Source organism: Sorghum bicolor, chromosome 5 (assembly GCF_000003195.3).
Source record: "Sorghum bicolor cultivar BTx623 chromosome 5, Sorghum_bicolor_NCBIv3, whole genome shotgun sequence".
NCBI lineage: Eukaryota > Viridiplantae > Streptophyta > Magnoliopsida > Poales > Poaceae > Sorghum > Sorghum bicolor.
The window spans coordinates 32,732,105-32,738,517 of NC_012874.2; the positions used below are offsets into that span (position 1 = coordinate 32,732,105).

The following is a 6,413-nucleotide window of genomic DNA, read 5'->3' on the forward strand; positions in this document are numbered from 1 at the left end:
TAATCTGTGATAGAGATGCTTGATCATGTACGATCTTGGTTGTATGTTCATTGAATCGAGATCTTTTGAGGTTTCGTCGGACTACCGGGTTTATATGGGTTCAAGTCCATTGGCTCAACTGCTTTTGTGGTCGCTAATTCACTTGAATTCTTATAAATTGGACGGTTCTGTTACAGCTAGCATCGGAGCAAGATTAAGCATTTAACCATCATAGATGTACTTAAAAACAAATGAATTTGTTTTTCCCCAAACTATTTGGCAACTTAGACCATGCATAGGGCTATTTTAAAAATGTTTGAACAAAAATATACATTGCCAGTGGTCATACCCTTTATGCCCGCATAAGGACTTTTAGGTGGCTAAAAGTAATACTAACCGGGGTTTTTTCCTTTTGTTGTCCAAACGGTGTGCAATAGTATGGATGCCGCTTAGTTAAGTGGTAATGAATGGATCATATACCTCTACGCCTCGGTAAGCAATATTTTTGTTTCAACGTCCATACGGTGTGAAATTGTATGGATGCCGCTTGCTTGAGTGGTAATGTATGGATCTATATGCCTCTACGCTATGATATGATAAGTTTGAGTTGTGAGAGCATGACCGTCCAACTGTCGGTCTAGGGGAGTGCTAGTTGTGGTTACTGGAATATTTACATGTTGCACACGTGTATATATGAAGGTACTTAATTGTGCGCACGAATGAACTTGTTCTACCAATTCAGCAAAGGAAACATTTTTGACATGAACGTATCACCTTCAAGTTGCCTCTTTAATCCAAAGATTGCTTTGCTGATTAAAATTTTTAGTGAAAAAAGCACCAAACGACAAAAGAAATATGTTTATGCCTATCTTTCCCTCCGAACTGACTGTGAGCAACTGAGCACAAATACAAAACGCTCTCAGGCCAATCTTCCCGCTGCACCGAAAACCTGGGCGGGTGCCTTCCCGCTGCACCGAAATTTTGGTGAAGAAATGACATTTTTGTCCCCACATATTCTAGAACCTCTTTATTCTGGCAAAGGGTAGTAAGATAATTTTGCCTCTGCCGTGACCTATTTTCCCACACCAGTCTTTCTAACCCTAGGTCCAAATCCATTCTCCACTCTCTGCCACCGCCACTCCCCTGCGCTACGACCAGGACTAGCCACGCCGCCCGCCACCTCCTCCGACGCCACTCCAAGGCCCCTCAACCGCGGAAGCCCCCGTGGCACCGTCCACCCACCAACCCCATTTGCTTCTCGACGTCGCCTGATCACGGATCCCATCTGTCCCTGACTCCGCCCATCGTCCCCGACGCCGCCCCACCACGACGTCCGAGATGGCTCCCGGTAAGAAGCGGAATAACCAGAAGCCAACCAGCCCACCAAGAGGTACCTCCCGTGTTTGCCTTGATGCTTAGCCTCAATGAAGGATGTCTTTTGTTGTTTTTCCATCACGCCTAGTTTGGAAGATGGATCTGTTAGGAAATAAGGATGAACATGTATATATTGTGAGTTGTGCTGTATTGATTCTTGTCAGATGCTAAGATTTCCGTAGATTAAGGCTGCTAGAGAGAAGAAATGAATTGATCTTTATTGCTGCAAACTGAATCGGTTTGCCATATGTAGTAGGTGTTTTTTGTCAGTTCTAGCTCGTTGTTGAGGGTTGGTGTGCTGCTATTCTGCTCTTGCTTTGAACTGAATGATCTATCTTGGTTAATACTAAGGCTTGGATAATCTGATGTATAGTTGTAACTGGATGTGCTTGAGTGATAGTATCGAGATGGTAGTTCTTCCTCCTTAGGAATGATATGTATACTGTCAATATTTTGAATATTGTATGTTATCTGTTGTAAGGAAAATCTATTTTTAGGCTTGGTTATTAGGTCTACTAGGATATAATTATGGTGTACTTTAGGAGTATTTTATTGCTTCTCAATACATAGCCACTACTCCTGCTGATTCCTGGTTTCTTTTTCTCATGCAAGTACAAAGGCTGCACTTACTGACATTGAAATACGGAGGGAGCAAAGGATTCTTCAGAACAATAGGTTGTTTCAACGGCTTGGTGTAGGACAGTTACGTGCTATGGTAAATGCAAAGCCCATGGGTGCTGCAGAGCCCACAGGTGGTGCAAAGCCCACGGGTGCTGCTAGTGAAGACTCTGGTTCATTGTATCAACCTGGAAATGAGGACATGGAACAAGAAGCAGTTGATAAGGTACATGCATTTGTGTTCAATATGCAAAATTTGTGTCCTGTATGCAAAATTATTTATCATGTTTTAATCTCTTGCGTGCAGGAGGCAATGTTGGATTTGGAGCCTGAACTTAGCAACAATGTGCCAAATAATGTATCCAAAAATATCAAAGGATCAAGAACAAAGAGAGTGACAGCAATACCAGAGGGGCAAAGCCAACCAGCTAGAATCACTAGGAAGAGGGCAAGGGATTTATGTGAACCTGCTGAAGTTTGCCATGTTCAAGCTACAGACCCACAAGATGGTTCCATTGATCAAGAGTTGATTATTTCCAATGCTCATACACAATTTGACAACCAGAACATGACTCATCAAGGTAAGATATTCTACTTCTTATCTCCATGATTAATGATGTGCATATTTGTGTTAGTGGGTCTATGATTTTCACTAATTATTTTCTGAATGTGATGATAGATCCATGTATGGACAAAAGACGTATGGGAAAAGGCTTGGATAGGATTTCTAGAGGATTAAACAATAAGATCAAAGTGCACATTCTTCAAGGAAACAAGCGGCCAGAGGCACCTATGCAAGCTGCAAAGCTAGCATCAGAGGCTGGTATTTTTATTCGGGACCGTCTCCCAATCTTCCCCCACTAGAAGGATTATAAGGATGATGCCGTTAAAGAGCTTCTAGATGACTACATGGGAAATATTGGTGTAAGTTCTCAACTTGTGTTTACTTCTGTTGCATGGAAACAAAATGTGCATACTTCACATGAATGTACTGTTTACCTCTTGAGTAGTGGTATTGCCATGGCATGAGACTGAACTAAGAAAAATCTATTTACTGTGACTATTTCAAGTATGGTATTACATGAATGTGGTGTTTCCCTCTTGAACAGTGGCTGGGTGTAGCTGCTGCTGTTTTGCATTAGATAGTGTGTGCTCTGCATTAGTGGCTGGCTGATGCTCTGCAGCAGTAGCATAGTTGAGTTCTCTCTTTTTTTTTGCAGCTTGTATAGTTGTGTGGCAGCGACTAATATATTAATTGTAAATGTGCTCGGGTTGAGAATGACAATACATCAAGTGTTCCATCACAAACCTGAATAAAGGTCATGCATACCTATCAATTTTCATTTAAAGTTCAAGAATCATATGTCTCGCTGCAAAATGCTATAGACCAGAATACAAATTGAAATAGTTCTATCCCATAGAAAAAATAAGTCTGACTTGTTAAATAATCTTCTGGTGTTATATATGTTTTCTCACATAGCATAATTGTCTCTTCAATATGCTGTTATGTTACTACTCGTACCATAGTTATATGATTTAGTGCCTTTTAACCATATAATCATGCTCATGTGTAGACGCAATTTGAGATTGACATAAAAAGTCAGCCAGTGAAAATGCATGCTCAGATATGCTCAAAAAAGGACAGCGGAATATGAGGTACATGTTGAAGAAAAAATACTTCAATGATGTACCAGCCAACCAGGTGAGAACAACTTCACCATTGGCTAGTATGAGTGACGAGCAGTGGAAAAAACTCGTGGAGATGTGATCTAACCCAAAGCACAAGGTATCCTTTCTAAATATTGCTCTCAAATGTTTACTTAAAGTAAATGGGCCACCTATCCCACTAATGGTTGCCTTTATACAGGAGAAGTGTCTGAAAGCCAAAGATAGCCGTGAGCAAGTAAAGTTACAGCAGAAGACTGGATCTCGGTCCTACATCGCTCATTGCTATGCCATGGTAAGCTACTATTTTAATTTGTTTCATAAATGAAAGATGCCTTATTGTGTCCAAATGTTTCTCTATTGATGTGTGGATAGTCAAGGCTTGCATTTCATAGAGTCCTAAGCCTTTTATAGAAATGATTTTGAACTCAGGCTGTTGCCATCATTATAGAGTTAGTTTTTTTGATAAGTTAAATGGTATAAGCACCAATAATAATACCAAATGTACAGATTTTTATTAGTCTATTTTCTTGCTGGTTCATTCTTTGATATTATCTTAGTGGCTATTTGATTTATTAGATGGTGTCTGATTGAAGATTGATTATATCCAATTGATGATTCATTACAACTGAGTCTCTCTTTAGTCCCTTCTATCCTTTTTTCCAGTTTCTACACAGGTGGTACAGCCGTGTTGTTTTCTTTTGTTTTATGTATTTTTTTCTCTTTTTAATAAAAATTCTCTACAGTTGGAGCTTCCCGTACTGTATTTATGGTAAAACAAAATAGTGAAATGGTGAATAGTACTTGTTGGCTTACTTAAACATCTGCATCTAAATTTGTATTGAATGATACTTAATGTTTGAAAAATAGTGTCCTGAGTGCATATAGTCAAGGTGATGAGCTACAGTCTTTAGGTGGCACTTGGGCACTAATAAAATAAATACCAAAACTATGTTAAAAAACCATATACCAAAAGTTTGAATTGCATGGTCCAGTTAGTCATTTTTTTGTTATTAGTATTAGTATTATCTGTCACTTATTTAATTTGTGGTTTCTTTGGTAATTTTAGAAGCAAGCTAAATATAAGGATGCACCCCCAACAGCGATTGATCTATTCAAGGAAACCCATTGCAGCAGCCAAACAAGTTTTAGTGAGGATGCACGGAATGCTATTGTTAGTACTTATCTCTATCTTCTCATGTATTGTGATGAACAACATTTATGAAATATGTTGTCTAATTTGTGTGCTTATTGTCTACTCAAGTGGCTGGCTACTCTAATTTTCAGAGTGTGTTCATTGAATGGTGTAATGGAACAAGATCAATATAGCAGCCTTTATGGTAGAATGCTTGTGCCATAAACATATGTGTCATCTATGTGTCGGTTATCTATGTGACTTGCCCGGCATGCTGCCGCTAGCATCCCTTGGCATTTCAGCTGCCTGTGAATGAATTATGCCTAAAATAAACAAAAGAACTTTTGTGCTACTATATATCTGGAAAAAAATGAAAAAATGAGGAAATGAAGTCAGATTATATTGATCCTTGCGCGCAGCATCTCCTTGTCAATCTTTTAGAGGCTGATATATGTATGCTTATGGTTAGTTCAGCCATCATAGCTTATTTACTTAGAATCTTTGTTCACTGTGCAGTCCTGGTAGCATTACCTTTGTCAATTTTTTAGAGGCTGATGTATATATGTATGCATGCTGCGATTGGTCCTGGAACCATTTACAATTTCATAAACTCCTGATTTTGGTCATTTTTTTTAACAAAATAGCTAACTTCTTAACTGTACCTATAGCTCACTTCTTTTATTGCTATTTCTAGGCTCAAATGGAGGAAAAAGCTGCTGCTCCCGCACAAGAATGGCAAGACGCAGTGACCCCTACTCAAGCTGTACTTCAAGTTATGCCAAAGTCAACTTTCCTTCGAAACGTTGGTATGCAACCTACAACATCTAAGAGAGGCACCAAAGCTAGTGAAGTTGATGCACGTGTAAAGGAACTAGAGAATGAACTAATGGCTGAGAAGGATGGATCAGTAGCAGTTCGAGCTCAGGTTGATGATGTGGTGAATCAATTAGAGGAGGAAAGGGCTGCAAGACAGATGGTGGAAGAAGAGCATGAGATGTTGAAGAAGCAAATAGGTGAGATGCATGGATTCTTTCGCTCTTTCCTTGGTGGCAATTCAACATCATTGGATGCACAGTAGTAAACAACCTGGGAAGCCCAATAGTGAACTCTAACTGTTTTGCACAGTTGACATGATTTTGGAGGTGATCTTGATTATTTTATCTGATCTGGTAATCAATTGAACACCATGAGATTTATTTTGGCACTGTCATGTGACCTTGGATCTTACTAGAGATGAACTACGGACTCGTTTGGGATATGGCTGTTGCTATTTGATATGTAATGTTATGTGAATTTGGACTATGACCAGGGATCTTGCTCTGGCTATTCAAGTGTAATGTTATGTGAATTTGGGCTATGACTAGGGTTATTGGGCTATTTTGATATTTTGGTATTTGTAATATTCTCGTTCATTTGTGATTTGTATTGGATCTAAATCTAATATTATGTGGCTTGTGTTCTTACAATGGCCTTTGAACTATCCTAAAAAACTGTTTGGGCCAAAATATAATTGGCTGGTTTGGCCGAAAATTAGCCCAATTAATTGGGCTGGCCCATTTGAGCCAAATTGTTGCATGGGTTTAAACAGGCCAAATTCGATTTTATGTCGTTTCTAGCCTTTGCCACCTCAGCAAGCTATCCT

The 6,413-nt window shown here is 39.3% G+C and overlaps 1 pseudogene; it reads left to right on the forward strand.

The window, feature by feature from the left end:
* Positions 2,866–6,192, forward strand: LOC8155669 (annotated as a pseudogene).